At 35.5% G+C, this 14,018-nt stretch overlaps 1 protein-coding gene and 1 pseudogene across 4 annotated transcripts in view; both read right to left on the bottom strand.

Annotated features, from left to right (window-relative positions):
* The window catches only part of LOC107521033 (sodium channel protein type 1 subunit alpha), a 121,988-nt gene that overhangs the window by 103,553 nt on the left and 4,417 nt on the right, over window positions 1-14,018 (bottom strand). The gene's annotated exons all lie outside the window — the stretch shown is intronic.
* Window positions 8,476-8,594, bottom strand: LOC118614707 (annotated as a pseudogene).

Genomic DNA, 14,018 nt, shown 5'->3' with positions numbered 1-14,018 from the left:
CTATCTTCAAGTACAGCAAATAATTCCAGTGTTATTTGTTTGTTTTATTTTTCTTTAAAAGTATTACTTTATTCCCACTATGAATCTTTATTTTTGAAAATTATAGAATTTGTGAATAAAAGTTTGTATTTTTATTCTACCTGGAGAAAAGTGGGTGGTCCTTTATTACAGATCTGTGGCTTTCTATTGAAGATCTAGTTAAATTTTTTCTCATTTTTAACATCATGTTTAAATGATAGGTGCTGCATTATAGTGAACATCTCAGTGAGATGTGTTTTACTTCAAGTTCAACACTAAAGAGCACATGCCTTTGAGTAAGTCACTGAACTCTTCTATGAAAACTTATATTTTCCCCATCTTCACTTGTAATTAGAGGTTAAACAAGATTATTTTCCCACTCCAAATGTCTATGGTTTTTATTATCTTTTACCACAATATGTCGCCCCATCACATGGACATGACATAAAGCTTAATTACAATAACATGTTTTAGTAAGCAAATTTTGAACCCAATAGGTATTACCTCTTGATAGAATTATGAAAGCCATCTATATCAGGTTTTCCTAAAACAATGGAGAATCCATGTGAAACTACTTATAACTACAGGAACTGACAATAGAGCTTTCTATGTTATATCATGTATTTTAAAACTGAAACGCTCTTTAACATCTGGTCATGCGTAAGCTCCCAATCAACTATGTGTAGATTAGTCATTTGCAGTAATTTGCAGTAAATATTTCATCTTGGTTGTCTTCCACCTAACACACTTATTGTTGATAACTATCATTGTATGTGTTTTACCATTTATTAAATGACATTACCTTCAATATTTTATTTTCTATTCCTTACTATACTGTACATTAGTTAATATTATTATGGCTATTTCCATTTTACAGTTGAGAATTCTGAGGCTTTCTGAGCCTTATCAGTAAGGCTCAAGGTCACACATATAGCGTGCAAAGCAATAAAACTAAAGTTCTTGGTCCCCAAATCCATTGTTCTTTGCAACATACTCAAAAGTCCACCTTTCTTTCTCTGTTTTAGAATCACAAGAATGTAATTTTTTATTTCTCTGTTTGCAAAACATTTTCTAACCCTTATTTATAAATTACTTATGGGCGCATAGTCTCATCTATTAAAAAAAGCAATTGAGTAATCATTTTCAGCTCCAGTTCAAAAATCCTATACTTCTACAAAGGCTGATCAAGGTAGCATGAACACAATAATTAAATTTATTCAGTGTCTGGGAAATGGTGTCGCTGTCTCTAGTAGGGTCAGGGCAGTGTTGAAAGGAGCTGGAGGAGCAGGTGACTAATATTTGGTAAAAAATTATATAATTACCAGGATGTAGAGAGAAGTGTAAAATATGTGAACTAATGTGTAGTATTTTTATTTTATGTTTAATTTTATTGTATTTTAAATAATTTATTAGCCACATTTATTAACATTAATCTAGTGTCTATGTGCTGTTGACTCTACTAAACACTTTATTTATTTTTCTTTATTTTTCAATTAGAGTTGACATTCAGTCTCATTTTATATTGGTTTCAGGAGTACAGTACAATAGTCAGACACATAAAATCAATGACTTTTTAAAAAATTTAGACTAAAATATATATACCTTATGAGTAGTATTTATGGTTTAGACACATATGCATAAAAATATGAATACCTTGGCCACATGCTCCCATGCCTTCTAATTGCTTATTATAGGGCTCGATTATTTGAATGTCTGCTCCTAACAGTCCTCTCTACAGTCCTCTCTGTCTGATCCCCAGAGGTGAACTTGTGCTCCTGGCTACCAGAGTAAAGGAAAGTGTCTGACCATCTGGCCTAGTCAAAGGGAACTGCTACGTGTGATTCTGGCAGTTGAAGGGGCCAGCTTTCCCTTGCAATGCAGACTGAGGATCAGGTGGGCCAGGGCACTGAGAGAAAAGAATCATGCAGGTATAGAAGAAGTAGTGACAAAAGAGAGCCAGAAAACTCCCAATGATTTCCTGTTTCTGGCTCTTGTCCTTCCTAAGAACCAGATGCTTTCCTGATTCAGGTTTTGTGATGGACACAAATAAACTCCATTTTTCCTTAGTTGAACTTGGTTTCTGTTATTCTGAGGAGTCCTAACTAGTTCATTCATTGCAGGAATCCAAATGCTTTAGCCCTTTCAAGCTATCAAATATTGCTCATTTTCTGGGCATTTGGCACTTCATTTATTCACTTCTTCAAGCTCCTGCTATATGCCAGTCACTTTTCCAGATCCTGAGGTTTCATCAGTGAACAACCAGACCAACATGTTTCTATTGGTGTTTACTCTGACACTTTTGACAAAGGAAAGGCACTCTGCTTTCAATGGACATACCACCCTTCCACCTCTGTATCTTTGCTCATTCTTCACTTTTCTTGATAGACTGTTATCCTCATCTGTACATGCAAAACCTACCAATGTTTTAGGTCACATATTCTTTTTTTCTAATGTCTCTCTTGTTTTCTTAGCAGGTAGAATCTAATTTTCTTTTGTTCATTACCAAGCAATCTCATGTTTTATTTTGTAGAATATGGTCATTTGTTAAGTTGAAAGCGTTAGGCATAAGAGAATAAATGTCTGTTCTCACATAGACATTGAAAAAATAAAGGTCAGCATCCCACCTATTAGACAATGAGTCTGTTTATCAAACGAATATAGCATCATTCCATACACAAGACATTTCATTCGTCAGGGCTGAAGCAATTAAACATCAGTAACTTTAAATAGTCCTCATTTAAGGCCTGATGTAAAAGCAAAATATGATATTTTTATTAAATTAGTATAGTATACACTTAAAATCACTTATTTTATATAAGTTGGCAAAAGATAAGTTAAAATGAAACTATGTGAACCACCTTATAACACTATTGCACTGTCCCTTTTGACCTCGTGCTGAGTTTTATGCATGTATCTTAGTCACCTCTCAAATTATAAACTCCCTGTGGAACTAGCTCTCCACTATATCTTTGTGCAGCAGGTTAATTTATTGAGATACAATTCTCTCTTTTTCACTGCTAAGTTTCCAGTTTCAAAAAACAAAAAGGTCACTGTCCTCTGTAATCTTGTCTCAAAAAGTGGAAACAATACACTGGCCATTTCTTATGTGACAATACTTCTTCAAAGTGTAAAATGTATGGACTTGCTAAATTGGCTAAGAGGCATGGGCTGTGCTTTTCCTATGAGAGAATTTCTAACAAGGAAAAGAGAATGAAAGCATAAGGTGTCCTTTAGTCTTTGCATAGTTGTCTCCATCATGAGACTTGATCGTTACTTTGGTATAGTCCTATTGGGGCTAGTGGCAGCAGTTCACTGCTCAATGCCCCAAAGAATGCCCCAAAGAAAAGGGAATATTGTAATGAAACATCATCATTGTCAGTTAACCTTGAGTGTTAAAGAGGAAGAGTAATCATTCAGGTAGAAAAAGCTGCACTAAGTCTTTTTTGACTGTCAGTTCTAAGACAGCAGAATCTCCTGCTGCCACTAGGACTTTGAAAGAGAGCTCGACATGAAGGCTGAAGAATCTGTGTGATATCGGATTGTTGTATATCAGAATGTTATTTAATATTTTCTTTCATAGAAATTAGAGAATTTGCTGCCAAACATTCTGGCCAATTTATATATCTTGGGGTTCTGAACCTTTTACTCAACTGCTTTCTGAAAAGAGATACCTCAATTATCTTGAGGCCTTGCTCGCAAATGAGGGTCATCCTTATTCTTTGGGCAACAGTTGCCTGAAGTAATGGTCAAATCATGTTTTGAATTCTGGATTCCCTTGTTTAGAATTATAAATAACATTTGAGTTTTAAAACATAAAATGTTTATAGATTCTCCAATAACCTATTTGGGAACTTGGTTCACCAAGTGACATGAAGCTGAGTCCTTCCTGAAGGAAAGGGATCAGGATGCTTGGTGTCTGGTGTTGAACCTGAGCAATGGTCTGACCTTGGATCGTGTCCCAGAGGATGTAATGGGGATGCCGCACAAGCTGTGGGTGGTGGCAGGTGTTCTGATAGAGTGGTGAGTGATTTCAATATGGATAGCAAACCAGAGTTTGAACCCAGACCCTATGGTTCCGATTTGGAACCACAGGACTACTGTCTGATTACCGGATTTCACATTCTGGCTTTGCCACTTGTTATGAGAAAATGGAACTTAGCTAAAGCATAGTACTGATGTGGTCCCATGGTAAACATAATTTGCCACTTCAGAATTTTGATTTTTTAGATGCAAATTCACCAGTACTTACTTTTTTTTATTTTTATTTTTTGTATATGCGGCATTCTGTAATGCCTTGTTCTTCCCAAATATTTACTAACGCAGGGCCTTTAGAAACCACTCTTTTGGAAATAGAAACCATTTCCTAGCAGAAAATAGTGAGTTCTTATCTTCACCTTTCAGGTTAATTTGTCCTTTTGAAAATGAGTCAGAAATGCTGTGAAATTTACCTGTTATTAGGTAAATAAATGCAGAAACTGCAATTAACCTTCATTTAGGACTAAAACAAACTAGTTTTCCAGCAAGTTTAAAGTTGCAGTTCCTTAACAACACAAAATTGGCCTACTGGCTTTAGAATATCTTGTAGGTTCTTAGAAGGTTGACCTTTGAAAGTGTGGTAAAGTCCATACATCCCTCGCACACACAAAATCAGCTCTTTTATGAAACATGATATCAAAATATTTGAGAGTCCCCACATTTGAATTTACTGAATCGAAACAGTTATAGGCTTGTAGTTTTTCACTCAAAGATTGCCATTTTTAAAATCATGTATAATGTATTTATTGTAAATATTTGGAATTGTTCTTCCTGGATTTATTATAAAATGTTTCTCAAGTGCCTATAGAATCAGTGCGTTTGTGGGCAGACAGGGAAATATTTAAAGTTTATAAAAAGTTTCTTAAAAAATATTAAAATTACTTCTGTTTCTCTCTCTTGTAGTGGAGATGAATGAATAGTAAGAGTTTTCTTACCTCACCACAGTGCAGTACTTTGAAGTGAGAAAGACTGGAAGGAAAGTTGTGGGATCATGAAAGAGACCAGGTCCTTCAATCTCCTCATGCCTTCTCTGCCATTCCATCCAAAACAATAAAAGTCAGCATTTAATTATAAATGCATAGAAGATAATTTTCAGAGATGCAGTTACTTCTTGTTGGAAGATTCACTGCAATTTCTTTTCGATTACATAGGCAGCCATTGATGTTGGAGAAGAAAATAATGGTATTTCTAAATCAAATAAATGGATTTTATGGACAAGGCATAGTAATACACAAACCTGATTCTTCAAGGGGAATTAATATGAATCTAAAGGATTTGATGAGGTCAGCATTGCTATATTGATCAAATGAGTATTAAATTACAAAACTACTTTTTATCGCTTCATATAATTATTCTTCCTCTATTATATAACCATTCAAGCAACATTTTATCATTTCTCAGTATATACATATATATCATATAAATGATATATCAAATCATTGTATACACCTAAAACTGATACGTTATATGTTCATTACATCTTAATTTTAAAAATCACGTTAGTGTTCTTTATGAATTTCTGGTTTTAAATTCTTTCTTATTTGGAGGCTTGGTTTATTTATTATTATTATTTATTTTTTTCAGCTAAAGTGTAAGAGTACACTATTGATACTAACTAAAAATGACATCAAGGTCACTTTTTATAACAAACTCTGTCCTTTTATAAGTAAATCAGGAGCCATCACATCTTTAATATTTTCCTTCACATTTCCTCTGCTCTGAGACCTTCTCTTTTCTGGCTATATCCCCTCCGCCCTTTATTTGTACACCTCTGTGCCACCTGAACTCGCCCCCTAATCTCTTTGAGGGCAAGAACTATGTCTTACTTATTATTTTATTTCTCAAATATGTCCCAGTGTCTGTGGCCAAATTTCTAAAGATAACTACCAAAAAATCAAAATTCCAGAATAAAAATTACATAAAAATGTATAGGAAGGATAAAATAACTTCTTAAACTTTATAAAACAGAATGTCAACAGCCATAAATCTTTACCACTGCTTTATGGAGATGATAACCATTGAGGAATTGTGGAAATAGGAAGTTCACTGAAATCATCTAGATAAGGATTCTTATTTTGGATCTGAAGAATGATGTCGAGAGAAGTGATGTGACTTGTCCAAGGTCACATAGCTGTTTTTTTTTTTTTTTTTACCACAAAAATCCATTCAAATAGTTTCCACAGTCTAACTGTGAAGGAAATTAATATTGAGTAGGTGCATCAGCACATAAGGACAAAAATGGAAGTGAGTGGAATATTTCTAGAAATGCCACAATTGATTTTCACTCATGTTTTGACAGAGAGATGGATGTGATGGAGTATATGATTGCAGTTACTATTTAAGAAGGTGATGGACTAACCAACATTAGTGTTAGCAAAGGATAAAAGAAGTCACCGTCCTTCAGTCTAGCTCCACATACTGATCTTAAATATTAACCACAAAGGGTTCATGCTCAAGGGCATGAGCATCAGGTACTCAGAGTGTAATGCCGACAGCTTTCAGGAATGCAGGCCCAAAGAGAGACACAGGAAATATCCTGGAAGAATGGTCTTGAAGTTCTAGAATTTCTCTAAAAGACCAAAACATAATCTAAAAATTTATTTTACATTTCTTTAGGATCATAAATTATGTTTATATGGCAGTTATCTTTCATATATGGAAGCAAATTTAATGCTTCACATGCTTGAGTTTTATGACTCTTTCTTCAAATATATAAAGGCTTCATAAAGCTTTGACTCAAAACAAAATCAAAGTATATCACATTATTTAAAGCATTATGTCCAAATCTATTGCCACAGGAGGATAAAGAGAGAAAAGAAACATAACTGTAAATTTTAAAAAATGTACAAACAATCATAAAAAACTAAGTGTGCTGGATTCTATTTTGTGCTTACATGTGCTCTTTCCCATCCTCTTAAGTCTATTAAACATTATGCTTGGACTTTTGCATGATCTATTTCATGCAGCAATTCCCTCTTTTCCATGCCTTTGCAAAGAAGAGTCAGTTAAAGCTAGTGTTAGGAAAAATATGGTTGATTACTTATTAGAACCCAAATACCAGTTTGCCATTTTAATATATTTTTAAATCAATTACATCACTTGTTTACATATTAAAGAGGTTTTAATTAGACTTTTTTTTAATGAAGAGGACTGCCTTTACATTAAAGTAAATAGCTCATATTTATGAAGTCAACTCTTTATTTACAGAATAAAAGTGAACTTTGCTATAACTTAGCATAAGCAAACATGTCATTTTTATTCCCCTGAAGAATTCTTACCAACATCTTTTTCCTTTCATGTTCGAAGGCAGAAAGCCATTGAGTTTACCAAGAGCATAGCAAAGCTATCCATAATGTGTGCATATGTCATTAGAATTAGGTTCTGCCATGTTTCCTGGAAGACTAACACCTTTCACACATCCCTAAGCACTTTCAATCTTTAGAAATCCATTCACAAACTCACACAAATCACATATGATTACACATCTTCTTCTCTCTCCCCTTGGGAAAAGCAAGAATTCTGCTGTAGGCCAAATAATGGACAGAGGTCATTCAGGGCCTGCTTCAGGGCTTAAAACTCTTTAGAAGAGATTAGTAAATAAGTGGGGAGAAGGCTTATGGAGTGCCAGACAGTAAATACATTTAGCCTACTTCTCCTAAAATGCCTTTGAAATTATGCAGCCCATGAACCGAGTTGCTACTTCAGGAATTGCCCCTATTCATCTTGGAGAGCAGAGCACTGGAATGGCTTGCACACACCTGGGATCACTCAGCGCTCAGGTATAAGAGAGAAGTGCTAGGCAGCTGCATTCCCATGCCCACGGGCAGTTCCTTCTACCTGGTCTTCTGTAGTTGGATGAAAGGCAAACATATTTCTCTATCCATTATGAGATGTCTAAATGACAAAAGCACTTTAATTCAACATTTTCCACGGCACTCGATACATAAGGAAGCTCAGAAACCAACATACTTGTTTCTATGCTCCACTCAGCTTCTTTTAAAGTCTTTTCCATTCTGGTTATCATTACATTAACCTGTATTCCTCCTCCTGTCTGTGAGGATGAGCAGGCTGGATAGGCAGGAAAGGGCTCTTCTGGGTCTGAACTTCTTTAACATAAATGATGTGACCATTTACATTTCTGTTCCCTTTACTCTTTCTGCAACTAAGCAAATACAGAATGTGGATTTTTCCATGACTTCGGCAATTATGAAACGCAGAAATTACTTGCCCTATTCATATGGTAGCTGCTTCTAAGATTGTGTGTGTGTGTGTGTGTGTGTGTGTGTGTGTGTGTGTTTCAGCTTTTTATTTAATTTAAATTTTTTTAAATTTTTTTATTTTTTAGGTGAGGCAACCCTTGGTTGACCTCACAGATTGCAAGGACCTTGACAGCTTACAATCCCTTACTTTTTAAATTTTTTACGCCTACAGCACCTGGTCTTCCTCAGTAGTCTCCCATCCAAATACTAACCAGGCCCGACCCTGCTTAGCTTCCGAGATCAAATGGGATTGGGCTTGTTCAGGGTGGCATGGTCGTTGACTTCAGTTGTTTTTTAATGTCCTAATTTTCCTTTTCTGCTTTCCTGTTCCTCTGCCCGAGCTCCCCAAGACAGCAGCCCTTTATCTATGTTTTCATTACCCACAGTCTCCTCTCTAAGGTATCATGAAAAAGCTACCCTTCCATGAAGCATCTAACGCTTTAAAATTGCACCTCCGATTCAGTCAGGATCCTGGCAGGAAACGGATGCAACACTCAAAATGGGTTAAATGAAAATAATTTAATGGAGAAAGTACTTACTAAGTAGGTTAAGATAGTCGATGAAGCACCTAGGAACCAGGAATGAATAGAGCCAGTGCCACCCTTAGGTCTTAATATGGGCAAGAGAAGGGAACAGCAAGCAGCACTGGATTCTAGTGAGCACTGGAACTTTGGCAGACCCAGCAAGAGGTTTCCCAAAGAAGAATGTAGCCACTTCTCTAGGCTACAAAGTGAACTGTGGTGGGAGAAATCTCCTATCTTCCTACTACTGCCTGCCTTGGGCTAACCCCCAAGGAATCCAGAAGACCAGGGCTCTCAGATTACGTTTTACAATGGAAAGTGGCCTTTGGAGGCTGAGAGTCTTTCCAGCCCCTGGTTCTTCTTCTACATGACATTTCACGCCCACCACTGCTGTTGTCCCTGGACCTGCATTCTGTAGCTCCTGCCAATATCCTCTTCCATGGCCGTAGCTCCAGCTGGGCTCTGGAACACTGTTCCCTCCTCATGCATATTTAGTCCTCCCCGACTCTGTGTGACCTTAGGTACCTCATTATCTTGTTTTGACTTCCTTAAACCTACTTCGTGTATATTCCCTTTATTAGCACTCTCCTGATTAAACTTCTATTCCTTTGCAAGCATAGGGAGGATGACTTATAAATTCTACCAGATGTTAAGGGGTGGTGAGAAGTGGGGTAAAGAGCTGTTTCCCATCTGATCTCCTTTCTCTTTGCTTTAAAGAACACACACATGAATTTAAGATATTCTACAGAGATAAATAACATTTTTTACGATATGAGATTCTGTTTAATACCTTAACTCTTAGCGCACTGTCTAGTACATGGTAGGTACTCAGGAATAAATACATTGATATTCAAATATAACTATTTTCAAATAAATTCTAATAACAATTTAAGAGGATTAATAATATATGATGGGACCTTAAAACCTCACAGCAATCTTATGAAATACTCACATTATTACCACAATTTTATAAACAAGGAAATAGAGACTCAGAGTAGTAGAGTAACTTAGCCAAGGTCACACAGTAAGTCTCCTGATTAAGCATGGTTTTGAAGCCAACAATCTACCTCCAAAGTACCTAATCTTACCATTAGTTCATCCAGCCTTGTTTTATATAAAACTCTCTGCAGTACACATTATTAAAATCATGGTGGTAAGTCTATAAGATCCAAGTTTAAAGACAAACAAGTAGACAACACAGCTGCTCCTCAGGGGACTGGTTACATCACATTACGTGCACACAGGATGCAATGGAGGAAAGGCATTTCTACAGGTGGTCAATCTAAGATAGTTTGTAGGTGTAGAGTAGGTGTACAACTTGATTTCTGCCAAACATGGTGCGGGGTGTGTGGCTTGTGGCAGGCTGGGAGGGTGGCAGATGGCAGTGTTTTTTCCCATTTGTTTTGGATTCTTCAGTCTTCCACAGAATGTGAAAGAATATAACTATGTTTGGAAATAGTCTCACCAAATCAACAAATAAACCAAACTGATGAGTAGTGAAGGAGAAGCTTGCCTCAGTCTGGCATTGCTTTAGTTTCCAGAAGTCTACATTCGTTACAAATGGAGAGGCTAAAAAGCAGAATTGCTGATCATGAACATTTGACAATAAGATAGCTTTGGCAAAGCTTCATGTTGTAAACATCATACTCAATGATGTCTTTCTCAGCTCATTTTCTAAAAACAAGTAATTTCTGGCTCTGCTTGAAATTTTTTGATATTTGAGGATACAAACTACACAAAAACAGTATACTTTCTAAGTTTTAAATTCTTGCTTTTCAAAATGTGGCAAGGGACTCCCAACATGGGTATCTCTAGGGAGCTTGTGAAAATGTAGGATTTGGGGCTCCATTCTTCCCTGCCAAAGCAGCATTTGCATTTTAACAAGATCCTAAGGTGATTCCTGTGCACATTAAAGTTTGACAAGCAGTAGAGTACTGTTGGCAATGACGTTCACACCTGGCCTCAGCAACTTAGTAAGACTACCCATACCCTTCTGCTCCCAGAACTCATAAGTCAGCCACTGTCTTCCTCACCATTCCCACCTGCCTTTGGAAGGTATGCTTCCCTTCTTCCACCAAGAAAACTCCTAACCTATATTTCAAGTAACATTTCAATTGTCCTTAGTGACCTTTAAGCAAAAATTAACTTTCCAGTGTCTCTTCCCCCAGGCCCATTCTGCAAAGACAGTCACTGTTAACAATTTCTTTAGAAACTTTTCTGAAATTTTTATGTATAGCCAAGTGTCTGAAATATGTTTTGTAACTTTTCTTCAGAAATGACAACATACTATATATACATTGATGTATATACCTTGTATGCTTTACATAATTTATCTTGAATATCTTATTTTGTTATTAGAGTATTTTGGTACATATATAGATAGATGCACCAAAAACAGTTCTCTCTAATGATAAACACTTATTTCCAGGTTTTTTGTTCATTTTTGCTTTTTTACCCTTCCTATTTCAAACAATGCCAGTTTACAAACACTTTAAACACTTGTACAAGTTTTTCTGTAGGCTTTATTCTCAGGAAATGGCTCTGCTGAGTGAAAAAATATGTGCTTTTTAACTTTGGTAGATATACTAGACTTCACCATTTTATACTCCAGCAACAATGTAAGATACCTGTTTCCTACACCTTTGCTATAAGTAGAAATTATCAAATATTTTTCTTTGTTAACTGGAAAGTGAAATCTAGGCCAAGTCTTGACTTCATTTAGGACTTTCCTATAGGAGTTTGCTAGGAGAACTACAAATATATGTGGAGGTGAAAGAGAAAGTGCATTCTTAGAAGAGTGGATATCATGTATAGACATGGAAGGTTGGGTCTATGGAAGTGGCTAGAGTTTGGATAAATGGGCAGATGGCCTTATCACACAGAACCCAGCACATCTGCTACAGAAGGAAAGACAGAACTACATTCACAAAGAAACCAGTAGAATATGATATTGCGAAGCTAAAACCAAGTATTTTAGGTTTTTTTCCCATCAGTTTCAGAGAGCCACCTATTTTTGTCAGGGCACTGACTAATACTAGCAGTATCCTTATAATTGGCTTATTTGTTCCTAAAATCCTATTTTGACAAGGTGGGTGTGCATATGGGAGGGTTGGCTAATTGTCAGGAAGACAATGTTTAGTAAATCTGGAGACCAAAGCATTTCCTTCTGATTTCCTGAGTGTGCTAATACAAAGTTTTCTGTAATGTTTTTACTAGAAACTGCACGTTTGAAACAAAAACTTTCTTACTACTACTGCCACTTTTCCTTCTCCCAGTATTAGATGATTACAATAATATTCTTTAGGAAAGTCTATATGGAAGATTGATGTCTGTTTTGTTTTTCTCGCATCCCCAAAAGAGACAATCCCAACAAAACACTGACAGCTCTTCCAGGTATCCTTCCTATTTCATTGCTTCACTTTTTAGATGTAAAAAAATAAATATAATGCCACTTTATCAGGGGACTATAAATTCATTTTTTAAAAAGAATAATTTTTCATAAATGAGCATATTTATTAAACACATTCTAGATCATGAGACATATGTGACTAATGATGCAGGGTGATGACGAAAATACCAATATTAAGAGTCACTTATTTATTTCAATTATCAATGGATACAGGAAATAGGTCTATTAAGTCTAGTTATCTTGGATTTGGTTGTTATTTGGATGATCATATTCTAGAGATAAACTTATTTACACAGAATATTAGACTTAGAAAAAATATGAGGAATTATTTATTTCAGGCTCTATGTTGTTAAAGAATTCACATTAGCTTGGTAGAAATTTGTTCGGCTTTATCTTTTTTTTCCCTCAAACTAAATAAAATCAGTGTAACTTAAAAATTTCTTTTCCAGTAATACTTACTTGTCCCTCTAATAATTGTTCCTTATATTCTGAAGAAAAAAAAATTCTAAATTTCCTAAGCTTTTCAAATTTCTCAAAGGATTATTTACCCTAATGATATAATTTAAGAACAGCAGTGACATTTTAGATAAACAAGTAAAAAACCTCAACATCTGTTTAGCTTGTTATCACAGTTATTGCATTTTAAAAAGTATCTTTAGGGACAGGGTGAGAAAGTCCAGGTATTCATTTGTCATTGGTTAGCTTTGCCCTGACTAATCACCATTCTTGACTCGTCAGTTCTTTGAACATCGGTCCTTGAATTTGGCACCTTTTGAGTGTCAAATTCTGATATTTATATCAGTGTTCTAGTTGCTCAGAAAATACAAAGCAGACTCCCTGTGGCAGCCTGATATATTTGGGAGTATGTGATGTCAAGTATTATAAACTATTATTGTCTGAACACCTTTAATATGTGAAAGACATTGTAATAAACCATTTGACCTCTTTTAAATCCTCGCGAGATAGTATGGTTCTCATTTGGCAGCTGAAAAGACAGATTTTCAGAGGGGTTAAATAAATTGTCTGTGGTCACAGAGCTTCTATTATTGAATTTATTTCTGAATTAATAGTCCAAAATGTAATAAAAGATCTTTCGAGTTCTCAGGCATTTATTTTAAAACCAAATAAAGTTGGAAGAGATTCTGTGATCCTGGTGTTGGAAAACTATTTTAAGGGAAGAATTTATATTTTGTATTGGGAATAATTTTTCAAGTCTGAGAAAGGGTTTATATCAAACCAAAAAGAAATGTTTTTCAAGTTAAATAAAGAAATTAGCATGAATGATTGAGAGTTGCAAGGAGTTTCAAATATGTTGCAATCGTAAATGAACCCACTTTTTTGGCAGGGGGCAATTGTATTTTTCCTTTTAGATGTTATTTGCAAGTTGCTATTAATCGACTGAAGTGAATACTGTTATGTAAAGTCCAAAACATAAAAGGAATAGATAGCAATGACAATTATTCAACATTCATTCAATAAATGTTTACCGGGACTCTATATATGCTGGACACTATGCCATGAACCGGGGCATGCAGTGAAAAAAGATGGTCTGCTGGTGTTGGTCTACTTTGTCTCATGAAGCCTAAGCAGATGGCTGGGTCAGTGCAGTAACTGCTAAAGCTCAAGTTTAGGTTAAATTGAATTTAATGTCATCCTTTAAGACAGGGAATAATCCCATCCTCATAAAGATTTTGAGGGCATTAAGTGACATAATACATGTGACTATTAGTATAATAAGTGATATGTTGAAATCATTCCGTAAGTACTTTAGTAACA

The sequence above is a fragment of the Rousettus aegyptiacus genome, unplaced genomic scaffold (assembly GCF_014176215.1).
Source record: "Rousettus aegyptiacus isolate mRouAeg1 unplaced genomic scaffold, mRouAeg1.p scaffold_m13_p_2, whole genome shotgun sequence".
Taxonomy (NCBI): domain Eukaryota; kingdom Metazoa; phylum Chordata; class Mammalia; order Chiroptera; family Pteropodidae; genus Rousettus; species Rousettus aegyptiacus.
Note: the sequence above shows the minus strand (reverse complement) of the source record. Positions and strands in the feature narration are given on the sequence as shown.